The 14,039-nt window shown below is 43.8% G+C and overlaps 1 pseudogene; it reads left to right on the top strand.

Moving 5' to 3' along the window:
- The first annotated feature begins 13,703 nt into the window (after window positions 1–13,703).
- Window positions 13,704–13,821, top strand: LOC126204694 (5S ribosomal RNA; annotated as a pseudogene).
- Window positions 13,822–14,039: the final 218 nt, after the last annotated feature.

Raw genomic sequence — 14,039 nt, 5'->3', positions numbered from 1 at the left:
AATGGGAGAATTTCAGGAAAGTGTGGTTCATCTGTAAAGGAGGCCGCATACAGGATACTAGTGTGACCCATTGCCGAGTACTGTTGGAGTATTTGGGACCCGCACCATGTCGGAATGAAGGAAGACATCGAAGCAATTCAGAGGCGCGCTGCTAGATTTGTTACCGGTAGGTTCGAACAACACTCAATTATTACAGAGCTGCATCTGAAACTCACATAGGAATCACTGGTTGCTATGCGACGTTCTTTTCGAAGAGCACGACTGAGCAAACTTAGAGTGCCGACATTTGAGGCTGACTGCTGAATGATTCTACTGCCGGCAACGTACATTTCGCGTAAGGACCACGAAGATAAGATTAATGAGTTTAGGGCCCGTACGGATCCATATAAACACTCGTTTTTCCGTCGCAGTAGTTGTGAAGGAACGGAGAAAGAAATGATTAGTAGTGGTACAGGGTACCCTCCGCCACTCATCATATAATGCCTTACTGTATATGTGTGTAGATGCAGATCACAATTTGGGCTGATCGTTATGACAGCAGCTGTTCATCCCTGAAATAGTTTAGGCGCACAGGTAAACAAACACTCAGTCTTTTCGTACAGTATGGCAGACCATTGTAAAACCTCTTGTCTTGACGATGGGACACTAATTTTTGCCTCTGACATTTTGTTACTATTTGATCAATTTCCGCAAATATTATGTCGCTCAAGTCCTCTTCGAAGGCCCTTTCCAGTAACATGTAAAAAGTATACATCGTCATTTATGTAAAACAAGAAGTTGATGTCATCATAAATGGGCACCTACACACAGTAAAAAATATTGAAGTATGTCAGAAAATTTGCCACATTTTCAACATTAGTTTAGCGAAACCAGCACCTCGATATAATTATACCTTATGGGTATATTTTTAGTGGTTGGTTGTGGGAAGAGACCAAACAGCGAGGTCATCGGTCTCATCGGATTAGGGAAGGATGGGGAAGGAAGTCGGCCGTTCCCTTTCAAAGGAACCATCCCAACATTTGCCTGGAGCAATTTAGGGAAATCACGGAAAACCTAAATCAGGATGGCCGGATGCGGGAGTGAACCGTCGTCCTCCCGAATGAGAGTCCAGTGTGCTACCACTGCGCCACCTCGCTCGGTATTTTTAGTGATCTAGCTTTTTCACTTGTAGCAATAGTTTGTCAATATAAAAAATACCAAGATGAATCGTTGGTCGAAGTCAACGTCAGACGGAAGATACCTTCAAAGCAGGCTGAGTAGATTAGCCCAGACGTCGTTAGAAATCAAAAGGATGCCACTTCCAACCGATCCATACCTAGTCAGCCACTGCAGACAGGAAATCACCCTTCGGTTTCAGGAAAACTTTAACCAGGAAACACGCAGCCAACGTTCTGAATGTGTCACTTCATGACAGGCAGAAGCCAGCACGTTATGGTGGATACAGAGCCATCCACTGTCACAGTACAAATAACCTTTGTGGCGAGGAGAAGGCAAATAGGATCACTACTTAGTGGAGTTTCAGTATCGTATTTTCCATAGAAAATGAGATTATCCACGTACAACTGTTATTCCATAAAAGAAACTGTAATAATACGCTATCCGATTCTAAATATGTCAGTATGGCGTGAATTTAATGTCCGGTATGTAGAGCTATGCACTTTGCAACACGAGGAAATGTTGTAGAATTTCAGTACACTATAAGTGAGTCACAATTGGAGTCTTCCGCATCGCAACTGTGTGTAATAATGTTTCGACATATGGGGATAAATTACCGTAGAAGCTCAGTTCTACGCAAACTGTGTGTAGGCTTCCATTCATGGGTACGCTTACAAAGTACTCGCACTGTTCGTACAGGAATCATGTCTCATCAGACATTTTAGGATTTCAACTGTAGAAGAGTAGCGTCAGTGGTTTCAAGCTTGAGTGTGGGTACTATAGCAAACAAGTGATTGATTAATTATTAAAATATTTAATAGATGGCGCTCGAAAAATGAGTCTATACCTCCAAAAATTTGTTTAGATAATTTAAAAATCAGGTTTTCCAGAGGGAGACCTCAGATTTAACTCATTACATGTAGTTCCCGCAGAGTGCATAAATATAGAATTAGACTGAAAATAGGTAAAGGTAGAAGCACAGGCGCAAGGCATCATAAAAGGCACGTAACCATTCATTCTTCCTACTGTCTATTGAATAATGATACGGAAATGATACGGAAAGATGCCTTGGTGTGCGATGCGACAGAAAGTTGGCCGTATAATACACAGTTATTCTTGCAGTGTAGATGCAGCTACAGCTAGCATGCGGGCACACACTCTTACAAAATATGCACCGGCAAGTAATAACAAATAAGCAAAGTTCCAATCTCTGAGAAATGAGTAGGGAACAAAGGAAAATTCATAGTAGTTCTGTCAGCTGTCTGCACCGCTTCTCCGTTTAACTATATCGACCCTCCTGTTGTAGGATTTCTTTTCGCTGATCACCGGTTGGAGCTCGGCAACCATGATAAAGTTGTCCGAGGATTCCTTAAATCACTCCAGACTATGGTTTGGTACCTGTCTGTGCAATTAAACACCAAATATTTTACGATATTTTGTTTTTAATAAGGCCGTATTCATTTCCTGAACTTCTGGCAAATACACGCACAAACACTCACAGACACCCACACACACACACACACACACATACACAAACATTCAACCTTCATATCTTTTTTATTTCTTGTTAGTTGCTCATGAGACTCATTTACGTACTTCACTGAGTACAATTCTGTAAGCGTTGTTTCTTCCTCTAATTAATTCTTTGTATTATTTCTAACGTATCAAGCAATTATTAATGGTTCTGTATCGTTTACTAAGAACTTATTATTTTCTCACTTTACCATCACTGCCTTCTCTACACTTTTTTCATTTTATTTACGTCTTACATTTTTTCTTTGTGTATCTTTTTATGTGGTTTCCCTGTCTCTCATTGTTTTTTATTCGTACTCTATTGTTTATGTTACGAAATATCTCGTGCAACATCTTGGACTCCTACACCATCGCAGCGGAAACACACCGAATTATATTTGAATACTGACAGGAAGGATGTTTCTATTTGTTGTTGTTGTGGTCTTCAGTCGTGAGACTGGTTTGATGCAGCTCTCCATGCTACTATATCCTGTGCAAGCTGCTTCATCTCCCAGTACGTACAGCAGCCTACATCCTTCTGAATCTGCTTAGTGTATTCATCTCTTGAACTCCCTCTACGAATTTTCCCCTCCACGCTGCCCTCCAATACTAAATTGGTGATCCCTTGATGCATCAGAACATGTCCTACCAGCCGATCCTTTGTTCTAGTCAAGTTGTGCCACGAACTACTCTTCTCCCCAATTCTATTCAATACCTCCTCATTAGTTATGTGATCTACCCATCTAATCTTCAGCATCCTTCTGTAGCACCACATTTCGAAAGCTTCTATTCTCTTCTTGTCCAAACTATTTATTGTCCATGTTTCACTTCCATACAAGGCTGCACTCCATACAAATACTTTCAGAAACGACTTCCTGACACGTAGGTCTATACTCGATGTAAGCAAATTTCTCTTCTTCAGAAACGCTTTCCTTGCCGTTGCCAGTCTACATTTTATATCCTCTCTATTTCGACCATCATCAGTTATTTTGCTCCCCAAATAGCAAAACTCCTTTACTACATTAAGTGTCGCATTTCCTAGTCTAATTCCCTCAGCATCACCCGACTTAATTCGACTACATTCCATTATCTTCGTTTTGCTTTTGTTGATGTTCATCTTGTATCCTCCTTTCAAGACACTGTCCATTCCGTTCAACTGCTCTTCCAAGTCCTTTGCTGTCTCTGACAGAATTACAATGTCATCGGCGAACCTCAAAGTTTTTATTTCTTCTCCATGTGTTTTAATACCTACTCCGAACTTTTCTTTTGTTTCCTTTACTGTTTGCTCAATATACAGATTGAATAACATCGGGGATAGGCTACAATCCTGTCTTACTCCCTCCCCAACCACTGATTCCCTTTCCTGCCCATCGACTCTTATAACTGCCATCTGGTTTCTGTAAAAATTATAAATAGCCTTTCGCTCCCTGTATTTTACCCCTGCCACCTTCAGAATTTGAAAGAGAGTATTCTAGTCAACATTGTCAAAAGCTTTCTCTAAGTGTACAAATGCTAGAAACGTAGGTTTGCCTTTTCTTAATCTAGCTTCTAAGATAAGCTGTAGGGTCAGTTTTGCCACACGTGTTCCAGCATTTCTACGGAATCCAAACTGATCTTTCCCGAGGTCGGCTTCTACCAGTTTTTCCATTCGTCTGTAAAGAATTCGCGTTAGTATTTTGCAGCCATGACTTATTAAACTGACAGTTCGGTAATTTTCTCATCTGTCAACGCCTGCTTTCTTTGGGATTGGAATTATTATATTCTTCTTGAAGTCTGAGGGTATTTCGCGTGTCTCATACATCTTGCTCACCAGATGGTAGAGTTTTGTCAGGGCCGACTCTCCAAAGGCTATCAGTAGTTCTAACGGTATGTTGTCTACTCCCGGGGCCTTGTTTCGACTTAGGCCTTTCAGTGCTCTGTCGAACTCTTCACGCAGTGTCACATCTCCCATTTCATCTTCATCTACATCCTCTTCCATTTCCATAATACTGTCGTCAAGAACACACACACACACACACACACACACACACACACACACACACACACAACCTTCATATTTTTTTATTTTTTTGTTAGTTGCTCATGTGTCTCATTTACCTACTCCATTGATTACTATTTTCCATGCTTTACCAGCGTTGTTTCTTTCTCTGATCAATTCTTTGAATTATTTCTAATGTTTCAGGCAATTATTAATGGTTCTGAGTATCGTTTACTAACAATTTATTCTTTTCTCACTTTACCATCACTGCCTCCTCTACACTGCTTTCATTTAAGTGTACGTCTTATATTTTTTTCTTTTTGTATCTTTTTATGTGGTTTCCCTGTATCTCATTGTTTTTTATTCATATTCTATTGCTTATCTTACGAAATATCTAGAGCAGCCGTCTTTGACTCCTACAACTCGCAGCGGAAACACAGCGAATTTTATCTGAATACTGACAGGACTGATGTTTCTATAACGTTCACGAACAGCAAAGATGTAAAACGAATTTTCATTTTTGAAAAAAAAATTATCGCGCATTTCTTTTGGAGTGACCCTCGTTGTATCTATAGGTTTTGGAGCTATTTGAAGGTGTTCAGATGTTTGTCAGTAATAAATGAGCTGATTGTGTTAGGTAATTTCACTGGATCATTCGAGCTACCTTGGCTTTAAACGCTCTTGCAAAGAGCTGTCATTCTGGCCAACAAGTGGCTCTAGGAGCCAGAACGCTCTACACAGCGAGTCGAGTGTCGAAAGCTGCGCGGGCTCCTTCGATGTCCAAGTGCCAAGGAAGCGACCGGCTGGAGTTACACAGTAGGAGGCGAGTGGCGACGCCGGCGCCAAGTTGGGCGTCAGGTAACGATAGACGCCGGCGCCGCGCAGCGTCGCGCCAGCGGAGGTGTGACAGGCGCTCTGGAATTGCGGCAGGCATCGCGCCTGCGGTAGCGCCAGCCAGGGGCGTCGGGTTGTGGCTGCGAGGCGATATCGCGGCGCGGCGCAGCTCCGCCGCCGGTAACGGGAGACACTGCCGCAATTCTATACCGGCCGGCGCCGCCGACCTAACATTACAACTTGAAGCTGCCGCCGGCGCGTGTTAATTAAATTTAATTAACCCCGCGCTGCTCGATGGCCCTTCAACGCTTCAAAATCTTTCACTCCTCCTCGTCTCCCTCTGCGCCAGTCTGCAGTCTGCCAGAGACTCCGCGTTTCCCCGAGTCCCCACCCCTGCCCCAGTCAGCCCCTCCACCGAAACCTTACTTCTCCTCCTCTGACGCTACGTCGTTGCTACAAGTCTCCGCCGCTTCTGCGATCTCCCCACCCGTTTGTGGAAATTATTGCAGGGAGATGCAGCGCGGGCCGGCAAAAGTAGGCGCACCGTTTAACTGCTGAATCCCCGACAAGAGACTGTTTACAGGTCTCGTGCGACGCTGACGCGGCCCGACTAAGCCTGAGAAATTCAAGTGTCGTTTAATTTTGCTCTAGAGGCGGTGCTCATCTGTCAGCGACTGCCAGACATCCCTTCGTCCAGCGCATCAGACTGAAAATACTGGGACCACGCAGTCTATCAAAGGGTATATATAGTCCGTCGATGTTTTTGAAACATATCTCTTCTACTGCAAGGACTTTGTTTTCCATATTTTTGGAGGAGAAAGTATTCCCCAAAACAAGAAAAATATGTCTAGGAAAAATGGAGCCTACTCTGCATATTTTTTATTTTTTAAAGAGTTATGAGCACTGGTTCACTGGGAGAGATTTATACACTGAAGAGCAAACATTCTGGTACGTGTGCCTAATACTGTGTACGGTCCCCGTGAGTGCACGGAAGTGACGCAACACTCTGTGGCACGGACTCGACTAATGGCTGTAGTAGTGCTGGTGGGGGTTGACACCATCAATCCTGCAAGGCTGTCAATAAATCTGTAAGAGCACGAGAAGGTGGAGATCTCTTCTATACAGCATGTTGCAAGGTATCCCAGATATGCTAAATAGCGTTCATATTTGGGGAGTTTGGTAGCCAGTGGAAGTGTCTGAAGTGACAACAGTGTTCCTGGAGCGACTCTGTAGCAATTCAGGACGTGTGGGGTATCGCATTGTCCTGCTGGAATTGCCCAAGTCCGTCGGAATGCACAATGGACATGAAAGGATGCAGGTGATCAGACAGGATGCTTATGTACTGTTGAGTAGTACTTAAGATAGGTAAATAAGTAAGTGAAATCAATATGAAGTCAAGTAGAAATTAGAAAATAAATAAAAAACTTAGTTTAGAAGAGATACACACTGGCAAACAGCGGGCAGAGCAGCAGTGGCAACGGCCGGCGCTTGCAAGTCAGCACATTCAGGAGAAGCCATCGCCCTCCCCATATAAGCGGAAGCTGTCGATTCATCCGCCAGGGTATCGCCCGACCGGCTCACATGTTTCTCAATTGTCACATGTGATCAAAGGCCCTCGCCTACATTCGAAGAGTCAATGACCGATGTTAAGAAGATTCTTCGCAAAAGCTTTTCAACGTGACAGAAGAGGCAATGACCGTGAAGTCGTTCACCTCCAATGAACTGAAGTAAATAAATACTCGAGATGCAGTGGCCCGACAGTAGTTTTCAGTTCAGTTTCGGTTCGAGTTCAGTTCCACTACAGTTCAGTCGGTGCTGAAGACCGTCATGCAGGAAGAGACTACATCGTACACAGAACCACCAAGTCCGCCGCTGCAATGAAACAGCAAGCAGCAGCCTAGCTGCCAGAAGACAGAAGTTAGAAGGTATTTGAAGACTGATTTTTACATCCCCGGGTGACTTGTGAGGACGGGAAGGAGACGGCCTCACATCAGCAGTCACCTGTGAGCTGGTGATGAAGATCTGACAACCGAAGACTGGCAAGTTGGAGTCTGTTGTTCGAGTCCGGGACACTGGCCTTCCCCCACCGCGCCGCTCCGCTGGCCGACGCACAACACTGACACACGAGGCCGCATAGAGAAGAGAAACATTGGGACCACATCCAAGGTATCACCATCTGATTCACGACTTCGTTCTCAATAATTAAACGGGCCACCTCGTCTCCAGTCAACCGGGCGAAACAGCGACACGAGATACACACCGCCAGGCGTAATCAGACGCCGCCCCTCACGCAGCAGAAGGCTTCGCAAATGACACAGCTGCCGCTCTCCCAGCCAGAACAATCCAGTAAGGAAACAGTTGTATAAAGCTTTCAATAAAAGTTATCTCATGTAAAAATGCTGTTTCGTTCTACCTCATACCCGGGCCAATGAAGAACCCACCCTGCCCACATGTTGTTAAGAGAGGAAAAGTATTTTATTTAGTGTTTTTCACCGTGACATGATGCTTTAGAATCAAATGCCCTTTGCAGTAATGCTCATCCTGACAATTGACTAGCATCAAAAGAGGTTACCCAGTTACAGTACGTATCACCTGTCAGAGTCGTACCTAGACGTATCAGGGGTCCCATATCACTTCAACCATACAATTACAGAGCCTCCACCAGCTTGAACAGCTGCTGACATACAGGGTCCATGGATTCATGAGGTTGTCTCCATACCCGTACACGTCTATCCTCTCGGTACAATTTTAAACGAAACTCTTCCGACCAGCCATCAATAGCACAATGTTGTTGTTGATGGGCCCAAGCGAGGCTTAAAGCTTTGTATCGTGCAGTCATCAAGGGTATACGAATGGCCTTCCCCTCCGAAAGCTCATATCGATGATGTTTCATTGAATGGTTCCCTCACTGGCACTTGTTGATGGCTCAGCATTGAAATCTGCCTCAATTTGAGAAAGGGTTGCACTGATGTCACTTGAACGATTCTCCTTAGTCGTCGTTGGTCCCTTTGTTGCAGGATCTTTTTCCGGCCGCAGTGATGTCAGATATTTGATGTTTTACCGGATTCTTGACATTCACAGTAGGCTCGTCAAATGGTCTTACGGGAAAATCCCCAGTTCATTGCTACCTCGGAGATGCTGTATCCCATCACTAGTGCGCCGACTATTACACCACGTTCAAACTCACTTAAGTCTTCATAACCTGCAATTGTGGCATCAGTAACCGATCTAACAACTGTGACAGACACTTGTCTTACATAGGTGTTGCCGACCACAGCGCCGTGTTCTGCCTATTTGCTTATCTCTGTATTTGAATACGCGTGCCTATACCAGTTTCTTTGGAGCTTCAGTGTCAATTTGTTACACAATAGTAACCTTTAATTGTGGGAAAGGTAAACAAGATACAAAGCTGACACAGCACTCAATGCAGAATATCGTTAAGTTTTATTCTAAAATGTTCAACGTGGCAACGTTTTACAACAGAACAAACACCGCACCTGTAATCAGTTTCCTGCCAAATCCTGTGACGCAAGTCTCGGTGTATGATGGCAGCTGTTTGTGTTATTCGTTGTCGAAGCTAGTCGGCGATTCACTTTAGCGCTGGTATGGAATGTGGCTTCGTCAGTGAAGATAATTTTACTAAGAAAATCATCTTTAGTCTGCACTTTGTTAAACGTTCTTACACAAAGCTCAGCTCGTTTCCCTTTGTCACTTCCTTGTCTGCAATAGTCCCAGTTTTTCTGGTTTGAATGAAAGGCCCGCACTGTAACTTTAGGCAACTCAATTCTACGCTGGTTCGTCTCGTTGATTTACCCGGACTACGAATGTAATACTGACGAACTTGTTGAACAGCTGCGTCAGAGTCTGCTGACCGACCCTGATCCGGTGCCCTAAGTGATACGCATCCATTTTCGGTGAAAAGATTGCACCAATTAATAACACTTGGTCTTTGAGGTGGTGGCTTGCGTTATTTAGTCTTGAATTGTCTCTATACTCCGTAGCAGATTTGGATTCATGAAACCATAAACAACATTGTACATACTCTGCACCGTTATATGATGCCATGATGATTGTCAGAAAAACTCATTCGTGAATGCCACGCAACGAAAACGTCGGGAACTAACAGTGTTAGGCGTGAATGAAACTTGAAGGTATACTGCATCATACATTGCTATATCAAACATTTCTGTAAGTTATTTACCCTTATTTACTGAGTGTAGTATCTCTCCAAGCTTTAAGGACAAATGTTGTTCAACGTGACAGCCTTTTGTAACACAACAAACACCTCATATATATATATATATATATATATATATATATATATATATATATATGTGTGTGTGTGTGTGTGTGAGAGAGAGAGAGAGAGAGAGAGAGAGAGAGAGAGAGAGAGAGAGAGAGACTGAGAGAGAGAGGGGGGGGGGGCGGGGAAAAAAAAGCGACTTGAAAGTTTGGCTGAATTCGGAGCATTTCAATTTCATTGGCAACATTCTGAAAGCATTTGTGGCAGCATTAACGGAGGAGGAAAAGACTTACAGCTGCTCACAAGAGTGTGGAGCAACTGGCCATACAGCCCTCAGAACCTTGGAGCACATTTACATAATCTTCACGCCTGACGGCGTTGTAGGAAACGTGACTCTGACCATTCAGGTCACCTGATCTGTCAATGTGCGGTTACTTTGCATGGAGAACCTAAGGTATGGAGAGTCTAAGGTGTATCGCTACAAGCCTTATAGTCTACAAGAACTGCAGCAGAACATTTGGATAAGACTGCAGCCTTTCCAGCAGTGAAGCTTCGACCCGTCATTAACAACTTGCTGACAAAGGTGTAAAAGTGCCATGACATGAATGGTGGTGACTTTCAACATCTGCTATAGGCAGTGTTTCATTCTACCCAGGAACTCTGTTCTGTGGGCCACTTTTTGTTGTCCCACCCTGTACATACGAAGGCTCTTCGGAAAGTAACGTCAGATCGGTCGCGAAATGGAAAACACTACGTAAATCAAAGATGTTCCGTTTGCAACAATTAACTACACCTTCCAGCTACTTCTCTACATAGTCGCAGCTCCGACTTAGACATTTGGCGCAGCTTTGTAGCAATTTTCTAACACCCTCGTCGTAGGAGGCAGCCACCTGTGCTTTCCACCAATTCTCTATGCTCGTCTACAACTCGTTGTCTGTGCCAAAATGTTGCTTTCATAGCCAGCGGTTCACGTGAGCAGAGATGAAAGTGATGGGGAGCCAGTTATGCGCTGTATTGTGCATGATCAAACACTTCCCATCGAAAACGGTGCAGGAGCATCTCCATTGCCCCTGAAGAGTGCGGCCGAGAACTGTCATGGAGAAGGAACTGCGTGACAGTTACGTAACGCAGGGTTGCATGAAATCAGTTGAAGTCTCTCTCTGTAGGGTCCAATTCATGGCGAGAGAGACTGTTTTCTGGGCATCTTTACGTGCTCACTGTGCGATCAGAACTGAGAACAGTGATGTGACACTATCTACGGGCATCCTAGAGATGCTGCCCAATACATCCGTGCAAGACTGGATCTAATTTTCATTGCAGTTTTTATTCTGCGACCGATCATTTCTTACTTTCCGAATAGCCCTCGTGTCTTATCGCAGCAGTATGACGCAATTCAATAAAGCTCAAGGATCGATGTTTCCCATTTTCACTCGTATGATTACTTCTCATTCTGTCCATCTCGTCTATGTCTTTAACTATCCAAAAAGCTAAAGTTCACTTACTCGTTCTATGGCTCCCTTCATTGGATTGTGCTGATTGTCATGAACGTAATCTTATGAGTTCTTTTATTAGCTGCCCAAGTCTTAACTGAATTAGAATGAATCTGCATGATGTCATTAGCTAAAGCGACGTGGTTTAGATATGTTCCAATAACATACCTGACTTCTTATTTATCTTAATATATAATTTGAGGACGTCCGTTACGGCATTTGCGAATAATTCCTAGACACTGAATATCTTTGACTATTTCCCTACTCAGGTTTAAAGGCATGACATCCTCCCTAAATTTAATGGAAGCTGTATCTTTTTTTTTTTTTTACTTAATTCAAATCGTATCTAGTGCTTGCAAGGGACCATATAATCTTCCACTTGATACTTATAGCTGATATTATTTATTTTTATTTACTTACTAGCTGTGCCCGGCATGCATTGCAATGGCTCTTTTCCTTTCTCAGCAGGTACTGATACACGAAGCAGACACATTTACTTGTACAAAATAGAAAAATTTAAGCTTCTGAGCCGACACAACCAAGAGATACGACCATTTATGTCACATAATTTACTACTCGCGAACTCACTCTTCAAAATCTGTACTTGGATCACCCATCCACATAATTTAATACAGAACCCTCAGACCGCGAGCTCTACTTGTACTTGTCCGGTTTCGTATATTAGAGTCTTTGATATGATGTCTCACTGACAAGCCATGGTTAGTCCACGGTAACAGGTCGTATAATATTGAGCCGTTGAAAGTATAAACAAAAGTATTTCGTTGGTTGCCAACAGTGATCTACAGAGAAGCGGTCTGAGAGATTCCCGCTTTCGAAGTACTTTGCAGTATGTCGCGGCATGGCGTACTCTTCGTAAACCGCTGTTCTAATGATTCTATTACTATTTGAACATATGATGGGAGAATAAGATTGCCAAATGAAGTAGCGCATCCTTGCCGACAGACCTTTATTGGCACGGTCTCTTAAGATTCACTGCAATACCATGTGGGACGCAGGACGACAAACCAGCAAGTAAAATACCGTTAGCGATCCTAAATACGCCTCGACATTCATTGGAGCCTTCATTATACCATTCATTATTTAGTAATCATTCATCTGACGTTATAAGCACGTCTATGATGAGTCGTCGTCGGCTGCTTCTGCAGCTACTCAACTGAGTCGAAAATACTCCCAAAAATCTTCGAGTCCAGTTAAAGGTAATGATTATCTCTCGTCATTCTGTTCTACGTTTTCATTCATGATTTACAGATGGTCATTTTATGTGCACATCTACAATCTTCTTGCTCAGTTAACTATGTAAAATCTAACTTATTGCTTGTGCGATTGGTGCTATACTTAGAGGATATGTTTTACAGTAGCTGCAAGCTGGCTGCTTCGCTCGCCTAGGCCGCGCGGGATTAGCCGAGCGGTCTAGGGGGCTGCAGTCACGGACTGCGCGGGTGGTCCCGGCGGAGGTTCGAGTCCTCCCTCGGGCATTGGTGCGTGTGTTTGTCCTTAGGATAGTTTAGGTTAAGTAGTGTGTAAGCTTAGGGGCTGGTGACCTTAGCAGTTAAGTCCCATAAGATTTCACACACATTTGAACACTTTTCGCTCGCCTAGAGTCATTGTGGCATTGTAATTCTGTCAGAGACAGCAAAGGACTTGGAAGAGCAGTTGAACGGAATGGACAGTGTCTTGAAAGGAGGGTATAAGATGAACATCAACAAAAGCAAAACGAGGATAATGGAATGTAGTCGAATTAAGTCGGGTGATGTTGAAGGTATTAGATTAGGAAATGAGACACTTAAAGTAGTAAAGGAGTTTTGCTATTTGGGGAGCAAAATAACTGATGATGGACGAAGTAGAGAGGATATAAAATGTAGACTGGCAATGGCAAGGAAAGCGTTTCTGAAGAAGAGAAATTTGTTAACATCAAGTATAGATTTAAGTGTCAGGAAGTCTTTTCTGAAAGTATTTGTATGGAGTGTAGCCATGTATGGAAGTGAAACATGGACGATAAATAGTTTGGACAAGAAGAGAATAGAAGCTTTCGAAATGTGGTGCTACAGAAGAATGCTGAAGATTAGATGGGTAGATCACATAACTAATGAGGAGGTACTGAATAGGATTGGGGAGAAGAGGAGTTTGTGGCACAACTTGACCAGAAGAAGGGATCGGTTGGTAGGACATGTTCTGAGGCATCAAGGGATCACCAATTTAGTATTGGAGGGCAGCGTGGAGGGTAAAAATCGTAGGGGGAGACCAAGAGATGCATACACTAAGCAGATTCAGAAGGATGTAGGTTGCAGTAGGTACTGGGAGATGAAGAAGCTTGCACAGGATAGAGTAGCATGGAGAGCTGCATCAAACCAGTCTCAGGACTGAAGACCACAACAACAACATAGAGTCTACGGTCCGCTCAGAATTTCTTTTTGCTTTTCTGTAATGGAATTTTTATGTTCTCCACAAATCGCAACCCTTCTAAACTTTTGCCAGCAGTGTTGTCGCAGTGGTAACACCGGTTCCCGTCAGATCACCGAAGTTAAGCACTGTCGGGTTGGGATAGTATTTGGATGGGTGACCATCCGGTCTGCTGAGCGCTGTTGGCAAGCGGGGTATACTCAGCCCTTGTGAGGCAAACTGAGGAGCTACTTGATTGAGAAGTAGCGGCTCCGGTCTCGGAAACTGACATACGGCCGGGAGAGCGGTATGCTGACCACATGCCCCCCCCCCCCCCCCCATATTTGCTTCAAGTGACACCTGCTGTGGACTGAAGATGACACGGTGGCCGGTCGGTCCAATTGGGCCTTAATGGCCTATTTGGGAG

This window comes from Schistocerca nitens, chromosome 9 (genome assembly GCF_023898315.1).
Source record: "Schistocerca nitens isolate TAMUIC-IGC-003100 chromosome 9, iqSchNite1.1, whole genome shotgun sequence".
Lineage (NCBI taxonomy): Eukaryota > Metazoa > Arthropoda > Insecta > Orthoptera > Acrididae > Schistocerca > Schistocerca nitens.
Note: the sequence above shows the minus strand (reverse complement) of the source record. Positions and strands in the feature narration are given on the sequence as shown.